At 40.2% G+C, this 21,025-nt stretch overlaps 1 pseudogene; it reads right to left on the bottom strand.

Moving 5' to 3' along the window:
* Positions 1-678: 678 nt before the first annotated feature.
* On the bottom strand, positions 679-19,824 carry LOC149178361 (shikimate O-hydroxycinnamoyltransferase-like; annotated as a pseudogene).
* Positions 19,825-21,025: the final 1,201 nt, after the last annotated feature.

The following is a 21,025-nucleotide window of genomic DNA, read 5'->3' on the forward strand; positions in this document are numbered from 1 at the left end:
ACAGGCCCTTAGCTCTGCAATCACTCCATCCTTCAAGAGGTGGAGTGCTTCTCATGGGAGTGTTGCCAAGTTCAACCCTAATCCCTTTAGGGCACTGACAGTGAGCTTGTTAGCCTCACTCTCTGTGGTCAGTGCTCCATCTAGCAGCACAATCGCACTAGAAGCCTTAGTGCGCAGCATATCGGTAGCCTCTGAAGTGCCGATAGCCAGGCTGGTAGACACCATGCTAGCCTACGACGCGCGGGTCTGTAGCTCTTACAACCCTATCTGGATAGCCCCCAGGATGATCTGTTGTTGTTGTTCAAATTGTTGCAAGGCCTTCATGGTGACATCCCTGACTGTGTCACCGATATCATGTAAATCTCCCTCTATTAATGTGATGGGTTTTAGCGAGGTCTTGGTCGCCTTTGATTTCTTCTTGGACCCTCCCTTCTCCAGCTCCCTTGGGTGCCTAATGTGAGTGGATGTTTCCAGAGGGTCCACGTCATGATGTTCTGTATCCTCTCCTATCTCATGTGAAGGCAACCTCGTACCTTTGTCAGAGCCCCGCTCTATCCCACCTGTGTGCTTTCTTGTCTTCTGCGTAGCCTCGTGCTCCACTTGGGCCTTATCAACAGCCTCCTTTTTCCTCTTTTCAGCCATTTGTGCCATCTTAAGCTTGGCCTCCTCCTTCTTCTTCTACATAGTGGACTTGCTCCCGCCCACCGCCAAGTCTGTGGTAGTGCGCCACTCTGCCAGCCATTGATCAAGAACTGCATCAATGGCATCATTCATTGCAAGATAAGATAAGTCATACAATTTCTGCACAGGGACCTTCCAAGCCCTTATGGATACTCAACAAAAATAAGCTTTGAATTTGGTGCAGATCCTCGCAGGGAAAGTGATGAGGAAGTGTTGCACCAATGAGGTTCTGGCGCCTGTCGTCGCGCTATAAGCACAATGCGCTGAAGGAGCCTAGTTCAACTGGTTGGACTACCTTCGTGGAGAGTTCCTTACAAACTTCTGTGAAGCACAAGAGCTCAATAAGACATTCCACTACGCATGGCTCTTGCTATCAATTGTGCTGGTAGTGTGGGAACTGCCAGAGGACAACCAGTTCCCTTCGGTCATTCCAGAACTCCCAAAAGCAGCAAAGAACGCTTCATTGTGGACAACTAAGGCATCAGAACCATCTTTTGGCTTATGGGGGCCTGACCCAGGTTCAATGTTAATTAGCCAAAGAAATCCCTACATTACTGGCCCTTTCGGCATCAGCCTGCAAAGCGCGGACCGAAGTCTCACCCGAATCAGTATAGAAGGATGTTGGAACCAAGTTTCGACACCCTAAGATGGTCGTGATGTCGATTTATTCCCTTCACTCCTGCCTTCACGCAGGTCACTTCACTCTAGGGCTTGCCAGACGAGCCCTCTCTTCCACCCTTCAATACCTCTGCGAAAGGGTATGATTGCCCTTCGCACAACCCTAACCTACAGCTTAGGTACTTTCGTGCTGTTATGGCAATGTATCGTGTAGGTTCCTAAACTAGTCTAAGTGTCTTACTTATCTTATTAGATAATCATGGTTAGTATCACGTAAACAGATATGCTTAATTGCATTCAGTTATCCAATGTAATTGCATTCATTCACGCATTAAAAAAGGGAATTCATACATAAAATGACAAGATGCATTAATCGGAAACAAAGACACAGAATTGCAGAATACTCTTCTTTATTGATATTTCCAAGAAATTACAGAATCTATCCGCCCTGTGCACTCAGATGAAAACTTCCACCCTAGGCCTCTGCGCACTCAGCTGCAAAGCCTCTACCTATGCTACAACTTAAAATTTAGACTTCTTACTTCAGAGCTATGACTATCTTATCTTGCTAGTTCCCTTTCCTCCTTTTAAAGCTACTTAGAGATTAGCTTCTTTATACAATCCCATGGTCCGCGGACCATGGGTAGATCTCTTATAGATGACTTTACTTCACAAAATTAAGGGTGGACAACCCTTTATGACTTATGACACCTTCGCGCTCCATGACCACAAAATGTGGATTCTTTACAAGTTTAGTACAAAATTTGACCAAAACATGGGCTTTTAGCCCCAAACTGTCCTTGGGGGACCTCGCTCCCAATAAAAAGTATTCAACACTTACGCTTCCCTTAGTCTTGATTGATTGGAATGATAGAAGCATCCATTGTGACACGACTTGCAAGAGCACAACCACCATAAAAATTAGTTGGTTTCCATTATATTTCACAATGTGGGTTCTGTACAGATTGATATATTTATTGCATGAGAGATGTGAATACAAATGACTTATTCCATGGTAGGATAGTAAGGACCATCTTATGTGACAGGCCAGCTGTTAAAGTCTACTAATAATCAACTAACCCACACTCCAGGGCCCATACAAAAACCCACATTGAGAGTAAGTAGATTCCTCTTGCTAATTTTCCTTCACTTTCTTACTATTTCACTATAGCAAAAATCCTGCAAATCCTATTTTGACAGAGCTAGAAAAGCTGACACATAAATTGTACAGAAGGTTGCTTAGTTAGAACATAGGGAGCCTCTGGCAATTTCTATACCATTTGAGGAGGGAGTGGTGCTGACGCTGGCAGAACTTCAACAGACTCACTTGAATAAAGTGCGGATTGTGTTCCCATTTAGAGGGGATTGGGGGAAGCTGGTGGTAGAAATTCACCAGGATGACTAGAACAAGGCCCTGCTACATCACCCAGGCTTGAAAACACACCAGCAAACTCAACCGAAACAACTTACTCGTGTTCCCAAAAACAAACAAAATCCCCATACCACAGAAGAAAACTTACCTCCATGACACTCGAAGAGTCCCCATCACCTGGAAAAGAATTCAAAATTGAAATTATTGTTCTCAATGTAAAAAAATAGGAATAAGGAAATAATTCACATGGCTTAAAGAACAAGAAGGGTCAAGCCCCCACAAAGATTCGGGAAGGACCTGTAAAAGGAAAGAAGTTACAAACCTCAAAACCGACAAAGGGCATTCCTCCACCAAATCTTCACACAAAACGACTAACCTCAGAACTAATGAAGATCATTCCTCCGCCCTTAGAACCTGCAGAACCAAGGAAAAACATCCCTTCGACTCTTAAACCAAAGAAAACCATGGAAACATTACTAAAATGACACATGTCACCAAATAATTGAAACCCAATTCACAAAAAGTTCTAAGGGGCTAAAATATCCAAAACCTAACCTGAATAAAGCTGCAACAAGATGGGAAATGTAGACTCAAACCAAGAACATCAATTTCTAGGAAAATGCAAACAGTGAATTTGAATTCAAGTACTTATACAGTCAATTTCTTTCTAGAGAGAACACCACAACAACAGAATTTAAGTACTTATACAACCGAGCTCTTACCAGAGAGAACACAAAAACAGTTGCAAGCACCATAAGGACTGGAAACGGGATACTAGACATCCACAGGTTAGATGACCAATAAGCAACATACAATAATAAAAAACCTTGTAAATCAACAATAAATTCAACACAAACCTGCATTGAATAACATCAGCTTTGTCCTGCACAAATCTGTGGCTCTATCCTCTACAAGTCTACACAATAAAATCTCTTGTACAATAACCTTCAAGTGGTCTGGCCTGCGCAGCCCTTGTTGACATCATCCCTCTATTACTGAAGTGGGGATGCAACGATGCAGTGACGCCAACCCAAAATTCTGCCATGAAAACCAAACTTAACCTTATAAAACCAGAAAAATCGCAGCAGTACGATGTAAACCCTAGCTCCAACCGATCACTAAATGTCACCTACAATGGCATAATAATAATAAATATTTTTAATTCAAACATTTTAATTAAAATTTACATAATTAAGTTTAAAATGAAAGGAAAATGAAATTATATTGATTTAAAAATTAACTAAAATAATAATAAAACTATAGATTTAGAATAGAAATTAATTAATTTTAAATTAATAGTGAGAATAATATCAATAATCAATTAATTAGAGAATAAAGAAGGATGAAAAATTAAAAAATAAATCATTAAAAATAATTAACAAATATTTTTTTGATATATATAATATTATTTGTTAATTATTTTTAATGATTCAATTTTTTATTTTTCATCATTCTTTATTCTATAATTAATTGATTATTGATATTATTCTCATTATTAATTTAAAATTAATTAATTTGTATTCTAAATCTCTATTTTTATTATTATTTTAGTTAATTTTTAAATCAATATAATTTCCTTTTCCTTTTATATATATATGCACGCAAATAAGAACGAAGACAAAATGAAAGTAAATTGGATTATAGTCAATCAAATAATAATAAGGAAACATATCATTAAAATGATTAAAAGAAAAAATAAATTAAAAATATGATAAAACTAATAAAATTTTGCATTAATAATGAAAATAATATTAATAATTTAAATAAACAAGGAATTAAAAGGGGGAGATTTTGAGAATAAACATAAAGAATTAAAGAATAAAAGAAGAGGATTTTTTTAGGAGGAAATAATTAATTATTAATGGTAAAAAATAATAAAATTAAACTAATAAAATATCTTATGAATATGATAGAAAAAAAATAAAAATAAAAAATAAAAAAATGTGCAAGGGATTAGACCAGATTTAATAAGGGTATATTAAACTAGATAAAATACGTAAGATAGACAAATCAATAAAATTAATGAGAAAGGTGATGGATAATAGGTTTCCAGGATTGGCTTAATTTGAATCTATCTTCTCTATTGAAATTATTGGGGTTCTTCTCAATTTCAAGAGCTTCCCCCATAATGCGACTGTTGTAAATAGGAACATGAGCCAGAATTTTAGATTGATCGTATCAAACAAGGTGTTTTGAATTAAAGGAATGTTCAGCAACAACTGACTTAGATAAATGGAGATGGTTAGTATCAACTATATGCTCCTTTAAGTGAGCTTTGAAGGGATGACCAGCCTGACCAATATAAGATTTCTCACATGAGCAGGGAATTTGGTAAACCCCTAAGCATAACATAGGGCTAGACTTATATTAGTTGACTGAAACATCTGCCTAAGAGTTTTATGAGGTTTAAATGTGGTCTTAATATTCCTTTCTGATAAGATTTTTGAAATTAGGTCAGTGGTCCCTTTAATATAATGAAGAGAGACCTGACGTTGGGGAGGAGAGGGGGGAACACACTGGGATTTAGGACGAGAAATATCATGAAAGGCTTTACGAATTTGAGAAGGGGTGTAGCCATTGGCTTTGAAAGCTTGGAAAATATGAGCTCTTTCTAAAGGAAGGAATTGAGGAGCAGATATTTTAAGGGCTCAGGAGATGAGATTTTTAGAACACCAGATTCCTGTGATGGATGATGGTGAGAACAGGCATGGAAAGACCGATTAATGTGGGTCTTTTTCAAGTATACTTCATGGGAAGGTATTCATTGGATTCAATTTCCATGGTAAAATAAGTCATCAAGTGCATCCCTCCCCTGCTTCCAAATAGAGAAAGTGTCATCGACAAACCAAAACCAACACTTTGGTTTTCTATGTCAAGAGTCGAGAGCTTTGGCCTCGAATAATTCCATAAAGATGTTAGCAAAGATAGGAGAAAGGGAAGATCCCATTATCATACCTTTGGTTTGTTCACAAATAGTGCCTTTGAAAGAAAAGAAAGTGGACGAGAGGCACAACTTAATCAGGATGAGAGTTTCAGGGTCAAGAAGCTTAGAGATAATATCAATGGCCTCATGAACTGGGATATTAGTGAAAATAGACACAACATTGAAGCTAACTAAGAGGCAGTTACCATCAAGGTGGATATCTTTGGTTTTAAGAATAAAATCAGAGGAATATTTAATGAAATAGGGGGAGGATCCAACAAATTTTTTAATTTTAGAGGCTAGGAGCCAACCAAGACCATGGATAGGAGTTCCTATGGCATTGAGAATGGGTCTAAGGGGGACCCCTTGTTTTTGTATCTTTGGGAGCCCATAGATTTTAGGAGTTTGGGGGGTATGGGAAATAAGGCACTACTAAATGGATGGGTCTATAAAGAGGTTTGAATGGCTTTAGTGATAAGATGGATGATGGAATTAATGAGGTTTTCAGGTAATATTGTATATGAAGTAGGCACCTTTTAATATTTTAAATATTGAAGATTAAAATAAATTAATTGAATGATATGAAATGAAACAATGTTCTACTGGATAGGTGTGGCACGAGCATTGAAAAAGAATAGGAAGAGACGAATCATAAAGAAATAATTAATTAATTTGTTAAGGAGAGGACATGTATGGAGTTTACATTTTCAATAAAAGTTGATTTCATTGTTTCTTGAAAATGAAGAATTGTACGAGCAATAATGGCATTTCTTTTAAGGAGGAAGTAGTCTATAATGCGACTTTTCGGATTTCCCGGTCATCTGAAAAGTACATTATTCTAGCAATCCAGCTGACGGATGCAGTGTTGCTGAAATGAAGGAACCTCCCATTGCCCGCTCGTCGATCCCTTCTCCTTTGTCACCTGCTGGCTCCTCCGTCACGTCGCCATAACTTCATAACTTCCTGTCACCCATATGTCAGTCCCCTCTCCTCTATCATGTTAGGTCCCTATACTACTAGTCTAACCCCTTAATGTTATTAGTACATGTTGGCTTAGTGGGGCCTAACCCAGGTTTGGAAGTGATTTGGCCAAGCAAATCCTGGTACTACTAGTCCTTACAGCAACAATCCGCAAAGCGCAGACTAAGGTCTCACCCGAAGTAGTATGGGAGGGTGCTAGAACCAGGTTTCTACACCCTGGGGATGTTTGATATGTGGTGATTGGTACGCGGTCCACCCTTTGTACTTACTGCACTACGCACACCTGGGGGTACCGTGCACCCTATGATACTGTCTTCATGCAATTCTAGTCGCAACACGACGGTGTTATTTACCTAAGTCTTCCTTAATTAGTCTGTGTCAGTTGATTACTTAGATTAAATTCACATATAAGCATTCATATTCAAGTATTCATCAAGTGCGCGCAGTAAATAAAAAGAGTAAAAGCAATGTATAACGTCAACACACAGATTCAAGAATAGATGCACAAAGTAACTTCTCTTTATTAACTGTTATTTCCCAATACAGACCCGACTCCGCCCTGTGCACTCAGCTGCAGGGGTCTTTGCACTCAGTTGCGGACTCTACTAGGCCTCTGTGCACTCAGCTACAGAGCCTCTACCTACTACTACGACCTAATACACTTCAACTTTCACTCTATGCTCTTACCATGCCTTTGTTATTCTATCTATTCTTTATGCTCTACCGAAACTATCTTTACACTTAGAGCCTTGCTCTATTTATACAATCCCATGGTCCATGGACCATGGGTAGGCCGACACAACTTTACATTAAATTACAATATTTTAGGGTGGACATCCCTATGAATCGATTGTACACTTCGAGCTCTGCACCCACACTTCGTGGAGTTCTACACCATCTTTGACCAAAACTTGGGCTTTGAGCCCCAAAACCTGCTGTGGGGGATCCCATGCCCAATAGGCCCCCAACAAAATCATCGTGACTCATCCTGAGTCACTCTACTGGTGCAGTGATCTTGGCACGGAGCCCCTCCAACTGTGCCTGTGTTGCGTGAAGGTCCGCAGCGCACTCTTCTGCCATCTGCTAAATCTGCTCCATTCCTGCTTCTGAATCATTTGCATCTGACTTGTGTCTCTTCTTTGGTACTGCTTTCTAGGGCTTGTGTTTATAGTCCCACACCTCTATCCAGCTTTTCGGGTCGCGAAGACTGTGCTTCGATCGGTTAGTCAGATAGTTGACCCACCCGTGTAGGGCTTCAAGCGACTGCCATTTACTTTCCCTGGGAATGGTTCTCCATTAAGTTTGACTAACTGGACCGCGCCTCTGTCTCTGACCTATTTTACCACATATGGTCCCAACCAGTGCATTCTGAACTTTCCAGGAAACTTTTCAAACTTGCTGTCATATAATAGGACTAAGTCGTTTACCTTGAAGATGTGCAACTTGATATGGCGGTCGTGCCAACCTTTTTCAAGCTGCTTTTGTACCTACTGGTGAAATCTGGCTAGAAATCGTTCTTCCTTGAGTTCTTCTAATTGTGCAAGCCATTCTTCTAGAGCTTCGCAATCCGTCATGCTTGTGAGCACTGCTATTCACAAACTAGGTATGATGTATTCCATTGGCATGACTGCTTTCGTACCATAGACAACCGAAATGGTGTCTGTCCTATCAATTTCTTGCACGTTGTCCCGTATGCCCATAACACAGCGAGTACGCACAGGTCCTAGTCATCCCGCTGTGTGTTACACATTTTCATCAATGCAGTCTCCAGTATTTTATTGAATGCTTCTATTGTTCCATTAGCCTGTGGGTGGTATAGTGTAATTTTCTGGTGATAAACCTGGAATTCTTCTGTGAGCGTGCTGATGGTTTCACTCAAGAAATGTGTTCCGTAATCGCTCATCAAGATTTTCAGGTAGCCAAATCGTGTCAACACATTTTCAAACAACAACTTTGCAGCCGTGGTAGTTGTGCAGTCCTTGATCAGTTGTGCTTCCGCCCATCGTGTCAGGTACTTCGTCGTGGTGATGATATAGCGTGCACCTGTCTTTCCTTGAGGTTTGATTAGGCCCACAAAGTCGATTTCCCATTTCTCAAATGGCTGCAGTGTCATTTGGGGATTTAACAGCATCTCGTCCCTTCGTGATGGTTTTCCCATCCTTTGACATATATCGCAGGCCTTACAATGCACTTTCGAATCTTGGTGCAGGGTCGGCCACCATAACCCTGCGCGAAGAATATTTTATGCGGTCACGCATCCTACATAGTGTCCTCCTATAGTGCCCCCATGTGCTTCCACAAGGATATGACCTCGTTCAAACTCGGGTCTGTATCTTCGCAATATCTCATCGTTTCCCATCTTGTAGAGGTTCCCTGCAATGACAGAAAAGTCCATCGCACGCACCACAAATTCCTTCTTCTGTTGGATTGAGTACTCCTTCGGCGCAATCGTTGTTGTTAGAAAATGGATTATATCTTCGAAGTGTTTGTCCGCGACGCGTACTGCAAAGAGTTGTGCATTAGGTAGTTCCTCCTCCAAATTTGTTGGTTCCTCGCCTGTCTCAATTCGTGACAAGTGGTCTGGTCCTACGTTTAAGCATCTCAGCTTGAATATGACCTCAAAATCATATTCTTGAAACAGCAAGAGCCATCTGCATATGAGCCCCCAAACACAGGCTTTTTCACCAAGTATTTCAACACGGAATGATCGATATACATCTTGAAATTTCCTCCAAGTAAATAGTGTCGGTATTTCTGAAACACATACACCATTGCCAACCCCTCGCATTTGGTGGTAGAGTAGTTCTTTTCTACTTTGGACAACCTTCGAATCGCAAACTTGATCGGGTAATCCACACCCTTTGCGCCCTCCTGTGTGATTACAGCTCCCAACGCGATACACGACGCATCAACATGTACATGAAATTCCACGTCCCATTTCGGGAAGACCAAAATTGGCGCTGAGGCCAGTTTTCCCTTTAAGACATCCAAACTCTTCATGCAATCGTCATTCCAGCAATATGTCACATCTTTTTTCAATAGTTTTTCCATCGGCACGGTTGTTTGGGCATAACTCTTGACAAACTTCCTATAGTAGCCAGTGTGCCCCAAAGTAGCGCGTAACTGTTTGACACTGCGCGGTGCTTCCAAATTCAGAATAACAAAAGTCTTCATAGGGTCCACCATCAAGCCTTGTTTGCAAACCACATGACCTAGAAAGTTGCCAAATGGAACGAGGAAGGTGCACTTTCTAAGGTTCAGCGCAATCTGGTGTCGATGGCAAGTATCCAACATCAACCGTAAGCTCGCTACATGGTGCTTACCTAATCCAAAGACAGTCCAATCATCTAGATATACCTCTAAGAACTTGTGGATGTATTCTTTAAATGCCGCCACCACTATGCGCGAGAATATCACTGGCGCATTCTTCAGTCCAAAGGGAATAATGGTGTACTGAAAGCAGCCCCATTCTGTTGTGAAGGTTTTTTTGCTCCTATCTTCCAGCGCGATCTTAATCTGATGGTACCCTGAGAAGCCATCCGTAAATGAGTAAGCTTTTTGAGCACGAACATTCTCCAATACTTCAGCTATGAATGGTGTCGAGAATGGATCATCAACACAGGCGTCGTTGAGCTTCCTAAGGTCCATGCATATTCTTATTTCGCCTTTCTATTTTTTCTCCTGCACTACCATAGGACTCACCCAATCGGATTCTTCCACTGGTTCAATAATTCTGGTTGCGAGCATTTTGTCTAATTCGTCACGAACGTTTTGTTTATACTTTGGGTTCAAGCAATAAGGCCACTACTTAACTGGCTTCGCATCCGGTTTCAAGGTGATCTTCATCATCTCTAAGTCGCTAATGATCCCTTTTAAGTCCATGATTTTGGTCAGGAACAAGTCTTGGTATTCGCAGAGTAACTCAGCAACCTTATCTTCTGTAGCATCGTCCCAATAGTCTCCCAGCATCGCATACTTCGGCTCTGCTTCTGTGCCAATATTTACCTGCTTTGTTTTTAGCGGCACGGTGATGTCGGGATCCTCAATTGATGGTCCTCGAACCTCGCAACAACCTTTGGTTTCTAGAATGTCAATATTTCGAGGGTCGTCATCATCCTCCTCCACCTATGCATTATAACATTCTAGGTCGCTGCTTAAATGGGTAGCCCATACTGGTTGCAGCATTTCCAATGGCTCCTATGGTATTTTGAAGATAACAGCTTTCACTGCTTGTAGCGCATCATCCACAGTATCTGACCAACGATCTTCAAATGTGAATGTTAACAAGAATCCCTCACGCAACACATCCCATTCGCCCATACCATGGCGGAGCTCTGTCTCTATATACCAATTCATGGGTATTACATCCAAAGTATGGTAGAATAAGTGTACCCATTCGAGCTGTGGTTCTTCCCCATAGATCTTGGTCCATTTCACGAGGTGCGTATGTGGGTCATCTCATCCATTGTATTTGTCTTCTAACTGCAGTTGTGGCTTCCCAAATCGTAGGTGCATCATCCTTTTGCATCCGCGCCAATCCTCGAAATTTCCTTGATGTGTACCCCACCATCATGCAGGTGTTGCATGCAGTGCCCATTTCAACGCATCGAACCACTGCTGTTCTGATACCGCACTTTCAAATTTGCTCAAGAACTCATCCACCATCATCAATCCATCATATTTCGGCAGCTCTCTTGCCTCTATTTTCATGCAACACAGTGATCTAATCATCATGTTGCAATTCAGCATCGTCACTCCATGCAACCGATTCTACCATCGCTCTACTTCTTTGTCTGAATCTGAAGTGCCGGAGCTTTCGCTCTCCAACGAGATCCTTCCATCTATAGTCGGATTCACCCAATCCTGGTCTTGTGCAGTTATCTTGTAAATACAATCAAGATCATCATCGTTGTCAACATCGTACACTGGTTTAGTGTAGCGCACTCCTTCAGCTGGGTCTAGTGGGATTACTACGCATAGTGACTTCTTCTCAAAGATCATTTTGTGCTTCTTTAGATTGATGACTCCATTCATATCGGTGGCCCAGTCTATTCCTAACAACACGGGATAGGGATTGTTGTCATCGACAATCTCTATTACTTCAAAATCCGTCTACACGCTCGCGCCTTCAATATCAACTGTTACCCCTTGCAACCTCCTCATGGGAAAAATCTTCTGTTGGTTCGCCATTCGTAATTGAATAGGGGACCATTGTAATGTGGGCCTACCCATGCGTTCCCATGTTTGCTTCGATAATACATTTGCGTGTGAACCCAGATCTAGGATTACCTAATCCATTTCATATTCACCAATATGCACAATCAACCTCATTTCCCTTCCAGTGCACAACGCATGCTTCCCCAATTTACAGACTACGCGTGGCTCCCTTGACCCCGTGCACCTAGTGATTAGTTCCTATAGTCCTTTAACCACCTTGCTGTCACACAACAATTTTGTGCATGTCTCCAGAAAGGTAGTGAGCAATGAAGGATCCATTCCTGGCTCTGGTTGATCCTTACTACCTAAAGTGGAGGCCTCTGCAAAGCTCTTATTAGCTTCCATGAATGTCTCCTTTGCGCGTTCTAAGTCAAACTCAGGTTCTTTTGCAGGAGCCTTGCGAACCCATGTACTTTCCTCTGGCTGCTTCCCCTTATCCTCTCCCATGGTCGCACCACTTTTGAGAATCATATTTACAATCGGGTCCTCTTCGCGCGGCTCAGACCTCATCATTTGTATATTCTGAGTCGGGGGAGGCTAGAATACCCCTTTTTCGTGCATCTTTGTGATCAACGTAGGAAAGTCTATTGTTTCATGATCAAACTAAGCACAATACGTACAGGATATCCTCGTCGGGTTGGTACAGTCACAGGCATAGTGCCTTGGTCCTCTTCAATTGTAACAAATTAATTGTCCACAGCCCCTTCCTGGTCCCATTCCTCCTCATCCTCGACCTCGTCCCTGAAATCCAGTGCGGGCCATGCCCACATCTAGGTCGAGGGCTTGCGTTTTGGTTTGCATCCAATAGGCTGGGGTCCGGTCCATCATTAGCTCGTAACTACGGCAAGTGCACTCATCGTGGCCTACCGACCTACAGAAATTACAAAATAATTGTTGGGGTGCCTGGGTATGTTTCTCCAACAAATGACAATTATCCATCATGTGTTTCCCTCATATCTGAAAGATCGTGCACCATAAAGCGGGTGTCATGCTCGGCCCTACCTACGCCTCCGGTCTCAACAGCATTGGCCCTCCTCCTACCAAGTAGTTCGCGAACACTGTGCAGTGATCCTTGTCATGGCCCTAGCCTTTGCATTTTATGCGACATACTTCCTCGCCTGCCTTTGGCCGCGGTGCCCTATCCTGCTTCAAGCTTTGCATTTCCAAACATATATTCTGTAGTTGTGTGTGGATTTGTTGAACTCCCAACCCAGGGTCTCGTATCGGGCTCTCACGTAATCTCATTTCCATTTCCAACGCTTCTGCCTGGGTAGAAAGTTTCTATTGTGACAGCGTTGTCCTCAAGTGCGGTGTCAGAGATGCTACAAACCATTTGTGATGTTGTGCATCTGTTAGCATCATATTGGCCTCGCGGATCATACTCTTCAGCCTTTATTCCAGATCCCAGGAGGTCTCACCGAGAAGCATCGCGATCTCTTTAAACCCGATGATTGATTGTGTTTCTGACTTTGGCCTGCTAAATTACCTGTTCAGCGCATTTTGGATCTCTACTATCCCTGCGTTTGGGTGGTTGTTAGAGTGCTTGATATACCATTTCAACGCACGATCCTATAGCACGCTCACCAATGTAGCCTTCTTAATATTGTCGTCTGTGATGCCCTGTGCTTCCCATACTACTCTTACCATGAACTAGAATTGGTCTAGATCCTCATTCCCTACTCCTCTGAATACTGGTAATTTGATCGCGCTTGCCATACTGAACTGTGGAGGTGGCAGAGGTGGAGTGGGTGGAGATGGAAGTGAGGGAGGTGAAGCGGGTGGTGGTATGGGTGGAGGTAGTAACCACAGAATCCATTACCTTATCAAACTGACCATGCTTCTCGGAGAAACCTTCACAAGCTCATCCTCATTCTCCTGTGAGGGTGAAATGAAGGGGCTATTTTCTAATTCTTTGTTACTTCTGCTTCTGTAGCTCTTTCCACTCCACGTAGTCCCAAACATTAAGTTATTCACATAACCCGCTTTTCACATAACAACATCTTGATCCAGGTATTCAAAGATTTAATATACTTACCTCACAGTCCCTTGACAAAACGTCGCTCTGCCTCGTTGTAACTGATGGTCATGTCCACCGTGAACTCAATAATAAATCCTCCTATTATTCGGTCGAGCCAGTAGTCCACAGCTCGCACTATCTTATCCTCTGAGGCTTCTAGTCTGCGCACTAGCTCCGGAGTCCACACTATTGGTTGGTTGAGCCTACACCTTCCCTGGATGTCAGCTAACCTCGCGATCCACTCATACAGCTCAAACGGAAATGATGCAAAGAAAATCTTGTGGATTTCTGTATACACATAGCGCTCCAACCACTTTTTCTCAAATACTTGCGGAGTTCTGTTTTCCTGTGTCACGAACTCGTGAATCTTTTTATCCAACCACTCTTCAATTTCCTTCTTTGTTGGGTTCCAGTGGCACGACATCAGACATCCCTTATGCAGATCCCGGTCCTAGCAATGGAGCCATTTTTTGGCTTAGTGGGGCCCGACCCAGGTTCGAAAGTGATTTAGCCAAGCAAATCTCGGTACTACTAGCCCTTTCGACAATAGTCTATGGAGCGTGGACTGATGTCTCACCCGAAGTAGTATGGGAGGGTGCTAGAACCAAGTTTCCGCACCCTGGGGATGTCTGATATGTGGTGATTGGTACGCGGTCCACCCTTCGCACTTACTTGCTACACGCACCTGGGGGTACCCGCCGCCCTGTGATACTGTCTTCGCGCAGTTCTAGTCGCAGCGTGACCGGTTTTATTTACCTAAGTCTTCCTTAATTAGTCTCTATTAGCTGATTACTTAGATTAAATTCACATATAAGCATTCATACGAGTATTCATCAAGTGCATGCAGTAAATAAACAGAGTAAAAGCAATGTATAACATCAACACACAGATTCAAGAACATATGTACAAAGTAACTTCTCTTTATTAACTATCAATTCCCACTACAAACCAGACTCTGCCCTGCACACTCAGTTGCGGACTCTACTAGGCCTCTGCACACTCAGCGTCAGAGCCTCTACCTACTACTATGACCCAATACACTTCAACTTTCACTCTATGCTCTTACCATGTCTTCGCTATTCTATCTATTCTCTATGCTCTACCAAAACTATCTTTACACTTAGAGGCTCGCTCTATTTATACAATCCCATGGTCTGCGGACCATGGGTAGGCTGACACAACTTTACATTAAATCACAATATTTTAGGGCGGACAACCCTATGACTCGATTGTACACTTCTCACTCCGCGCCCGCACTTCGCAGAGTTCTACACCATCTTTGACCAAAACTTAGGCTTTGAGCCCCAAAACCTGCTGCGAGGGATCCCATTCCCAATAGTAGACCCCCTTTATTATATTTTTGTGCCCATGTAGTTCCCATATTGTTATTATTGTGCCCCATAGAAGCCCACTATTGTTATTATTGTGCCCTTACATTATTATTGTTATGTCAGCTCTGATTATATTATGACCCCTTACACTCCTGTATATAGAAAGGAGGTCTTTTCATTTGTATCATCCAAGAATTGTTCATTTGTGTAATGTAAAGGAGGTTTCCCCCTTGAAGAGGCTGAATTCTAAGGCGTTGATCTATCTTTTTGTGAACTGGTTTCATAACATTTGGTATCAAAGCTTCGGATTCTAAGGTTTCGCTACTCCAAACAGGTCTTCATGGTATTTTCGCTATACTTTTTTTCTACGGAATTTCAGAAGTTAAGAAAAAAACCCATTTCAGATGAGATTATGCTAAACCTCGGGTCCAAATTTCAGATCTTGGATCACTATATTTTTGGAGATATTATCTAAGTAAGTTAGGGTTTTTGCAAGCTCTAGAATTTCATCTAAAACAGGTCATCATGGAATGTTCGCTATAACATTTTCACTACGAAGTTTTAGAAGAAAAAAAAAAATCCATTTGAGAAGAAATCGGTCTAAACCTTAGGTCTGAATTTCAGATCTTAGCTTGCTATATTTTTTGATATATGATCTAAGGAAGTTAGGATTTTTGCAGACTCTTGAATTACATTCCAAACAGGTGACCTAGGGAAAATTGTCATAACTATCTCTCTGAGCATCAGATTGAAATTTCGTAAGAAGCTACAGAAATAAGATGGACTGTAGTTTCCTATGTATATTTTTTAGATCCGAAGGGAAAAACAGTGACACTTGGCACTTCGTACAAGTTAGCTCTTATGAAAAGGTCTGTAATTAGGTCATTGTGGGAGATTTGACATAACGCTTCCTTGAAGAATCCAATCTTGATCAGACTTGCAGGATTAGAAAGAGATCGCAGAGATCTTCCATAGGAAGAAATCTTAGAATTTGAAGATCTGCAATTACATAGTTACGGTCGTTTCAAGATCGAGCTCCATAAATCAAGAAAAGGTGATATGAGGAAGTTTGATGGCAAGGATCTGGTAAATTGGATACTACAGATGGAGCAATATTTTGATCTACATGGTGTACCATTATTACAAAAGGTATGTATTGCATCTTCATATTTAGAGCTAGATCAATTTTTATGGTATAAAGGGCTTTGTTTTCGTAAACAACTTGTTACGTGGTAAATTTTCACGAAGGAAATGATAACACATTATGAGGATACAAAGAGCAACACCTTCTTTAGAGAAACACCATAGCAATTGGAAGAAAAAAGAGAAAAAGGGCTTTGTTACAAAGTGGAAATTAAAATTATGGCAAAAAAGAAGTCTACCCCTCACAACTATAAAGATGGAAGTGTTGCTTCTTCTAGCCTTCCACAACCTACAAGGGTTACACCACAACAATTGGAAGAAAAAATGAGAAAAAGGGTTTTGTTACAATTGTGATAACAAATGCACTAAAGATCATACATGTGCTGAGAAGAAATTATTTATATTGATTGTGGAGAGGAGGAAGAAAAGGATCAAGAAACATCAAAAGAAGAGTATATACACTAGGAACCAACCCCAGAGAGAATAAATGAATCCAACCATATCTTGTAAAGCATTGGAAAGAATTACTACTCCTCAAACTCTTGAGATAGAAGGACATATCAAGAAGAAAAAGGTTCTAGAAGTGAAAGACCACATCAAGAAAGAAGAAATGAATCCGACGATATCTTGTGATGCAATCGTCGGAATTACCACTTCTCAAACTATCAATATAGAAGGACATATCAAGAAGAAAAATGTTCAAGAAGTGAAAGATCACATAGAGCATCAAGAAATGAATCTGGCCATATCTTGTAATGCATTGGAAGAAATTACCACTCCTCAAACTCTAAATATAGAAGGAAATCTCAAGAAGAAAAAGATTCAAACAGTGAAATATCACATCGAGAATCAACAAGAAGTTCTCCAACTTTTAAAGGATAACACCACTTTGTTGCAGAATCGAATGAAACAATAGGCATATCAACATAGCAATGAAAGAATTTTTGATGTAGGTGATTGGGTATTTTTATGGTTACATACATACAAACAAATGTCCCTCAAGAAAGCTATTTATGACAAGGAAATTTTTGCAATACTACACGCACTTAAGAAATGGCGACCTTACCTAATAGGAAGACACTTCAAGGTAAAAACGGATCATGATAGTATTAAATACTTTTTAGAATAAAGATTATCCTCTGAAGAGAAACAAAAATGGGTCACAAAGATGTTGGGTTATGACTTTGAAATCATCTAAAAAAAGGGAAGAAAAATTTTGTGGCAGATGCACTCTCAAGAAAGGATGAGGATGTGGAAGCATTGTTATGTGCCATTTCTATTATCCAACCATATTGGATAAATGAAGCAAGGTATGAATGGAAGAAGGATGAAGAAGTGTGGCCACTCATTCAAAAGTTCCAGAAGATACCAGTTCAAACAATATTGCCAGAACTTGACGAGGAAGGAAAAATCATATTGGATCCTGGAGCAGTGACAGAAGCAAGAACCCGATAGCTACAAAATCGATCAATTTCAGAGTATCTCATCAAGTGGAAGAACTTACCCACTGAACATTCCACATAGGAGGACAAGAATTTTATACAGAAGTAGCAAGAACTACTCAAGTGTTGAGGACAACACTTTTTGAAGGAGAGGGGCATGTTAGGTCCCTATACTACTAGTATAACCCCTTATTGTTATTAGTATAACCCCCTTATTATATTGTTGTGCCCATGTAGTCCCCATATTGTTATTATTGTGCCCCATAGAAGCCCACTATTGTTATTATTGTGCCCTTACATTATTATTGTTATGTCGGCTCTGATTATATTATGACCCCTTAGACACCTATATATAGAAAGGAGGTCGTGTCATTTGTATCATCCAAGAATTGTTCATTTGTGTAATGTAAAGGAGGTTTCCCCCTCGAAGAGGCTGAATTCTAAGGCGTTGATCTATCTTTTCTATCTTTTTGTGAGCTAGTTTCATAACATATCACTTGTTGGCTGTCTCTGGCTGCATGCATTCATGGGAGGATCTCCCTTCATTAACCCACCAACCTATGCATTCCATTTGAAATCAGAGGGTGCCAATTTTCTACCAATTTGAAAGGAAATAATACCATTATATCCCATGTTTCCTGCTTTCCCAGAGTAGACTGTCGACACAACGGAGATGAGTTCTTTGAGTTCCTTCTTGTCCTGAGCTTGACTGTGACTGTTCACAACAGAACCAGGTATTTCAACTCGAAAATGTAACTCCATTACTAAAAAAATTACATATTCAACAATACAGTTGAGAACTATCTCACCACCAAAAATTTCCTTTTGGTACAAATTTACAGGGCACCCCTTATATTTCATAAATGTTTTTTTCACACGTCGATTGGATTACCTGTCAAGAAAATGACAACTCAAACAAAATCGAAATTGTTCAGGCATATATTTATAAGAACAAGACATTGATCCCATGGGTGAGGGTTTGGACCATGGATAGAACAAGTCTTCTAAAGAGCTCTATAACTAGCTATTATGTGGTCTCATTTATTTTTTTGTTGTAAATTAAAATTTAACCCAAGAAATCAGAGTGAAACCAAATTCACTAATAACAAACATATTCAATCAAAATCTTACAAGGAAACAACTAACAATTTCAATAGCTTACAACAAGTGAAAAACATATTCAAAGTTGAAATTTCTTCACAACATGAGATCATGGATACCCTCTGCAACACCACACCAAACCTAGGTAAACAAACTTTCCCACAACTAAATACTGAATTGTGTGGTTAAATTCTTGATGTTGAACCATAATGTAAATTTCCAATTGCACATACTGGCAAGATGGCTTGATTGATGTTTACATCAATGGTTGACCTTAACATCCACATCCAACTTGTGATACCAATATTTGGACACCTGAAATTATGAGAACCTCTTACTAGAGAAATCAAATCAAGTTGCAATTCCAAATAGTCTAAAGCAGAATGCAAGTATTCATCATCCATCCAGCCCAAAGCTTTATGAATTACAATTGTGGCATAATATGTAGGCTTTAATATAATGTCCCATGCAACAACCATGGGAGTAGTTGTAAAAATAACATTCCCAAAATAGCTAACGGGAATGGATGGTCTGATCTAGTTACGACCATCTGTAGCAATATACAATTTGGTTTCTCAGTCTTCAAAAAGGTTTCTAGCTTTACAAGCACATCTCCAAATGTGTCCTGAGAGACTTTCATAGTTGTTGTATGTTACTTTATTTCAATTCTCTCTGGCTTTTCCCTTGAGGATTTCCAATCTTTCTTTTGTAAGTATAAATATAGCAACTGAGAAGTCATTTTTTTCACTATTCATTATTTTACTCGTGTCCTTCAATGGTGGAGGTTGTTGGTACTCTATATGTTGGAACTTTGTGGTTGGAGGATTTCTGGCTCGTAAAAGGGTTATGTTGATAAAGAGTGTAAAAGTAATGTTTAGCCCATGGGCTACATCAGACAAGGTATTGATAAAGTGTAAATATGCATAAACATCAACCACATCATGCTGCATCCCCACACCTAATGACACCCCTCCACATTTGAAAAAAGGTATTTGCATGTGGACAATTTATACATATAATGAACATGCAAATTCCAAACCAACACAAGAATTTTCAAGAAATCCAACACATAATATTTGTACAAAATTAACAAGGACAATGAAAACTTGGGCCAAATAAACAACAACCAACTAACTAATTTTTTTTCCTTCAATAAAAAGAAGATATGGACTAAAGAAAATGCATATATTGATGAAAATAAAATTTGCAAACATGTTCTAATGTAAGATTAAGCTGCAGCTAAAACAAATTCTGAGTAAGTTTTGGGCAATAGACAAGAAACAACCAGGACAATTTCTGGATCAATGTTTTGTACTCTTGAACATGTGTTAAAAACCACCTAATCAGTAAGCCTGTAGGATCAAAGAGCCTAACTCTTGCAAATGTAGTCTCCTAATGCTAGACGTACAGGGTTTGAAGCTCAAAAACAACGTATGAACCCTTTAAAATGTTCATGAGTAAATGGGCTTACAAGAGGATATACCTCCAGCATTTAAGAATTTAAGTTCTTAGAAAGAACTTACAACTCAAGGGATTTCTCTAATAACGAATGGAAGGAGGCATTACAATGAGGGATTTTTACAAGCATATATCTAAGGATAACACCCCATATTTGCTTCAAGGTATACATTAGTTTCATAATAATGGATACTTATTGAAACAAACTCCTTATTTCATCTTCATCAATCCCCACTAGGTAAAGTAGATATGTCTCCCTCAAGCCATCTTTGCAAAAGACAAGCTAAATAATACAAGGCATGAAGTTAAACATTGAGTGCGAAGGACTGAACATCAAACTTTCTAAGAACAGAGTGCAGGGGGCATATTTGGGCAGTTGAAGTTATATCAGGGCCAGGGAATAATATTTCTTTATGACGGTTATGGGATTTTAGATCGACAGTATTGGAAGGAGAAAATTGTCCTTTACCCAATAATGAAGAAGTATTCATTAGTTTTAGGTTTGCTTTGCAAGTTTAAGGCGAAAACTTAAAACATACATAGGACCAAAGAATAAATTTACTGGATTGACTACTTCCTTTCTTCCAATGGCCCTATAATTGGTTGTCTTGTCGATGTCATTAATGCTCTCTAATAATTGTCCATCACCTTCATACCCATCCTAGGATCACGCAAGGCATCTGGATCCCTTCCCAACCTCAACTATTTAACCTTTACTTATAAATGCAACTATTTATTCTC

Source organism: Pinus tabuliformis, chromosome 4_1, assembly GCF_031772625.1.
Source record: "Pinus tabuliformis cultivar Carrire ecotype Pingquan chromosome 4_1, CPIR1, whole genome shotgun sequence".
NCBI classification, from domain to species: Eukaryota; Viridiplantae; Streptophyta; class Pinopsida; order Pinales; family Pinaceae; genus Pinus; species Pinus tabuliformis.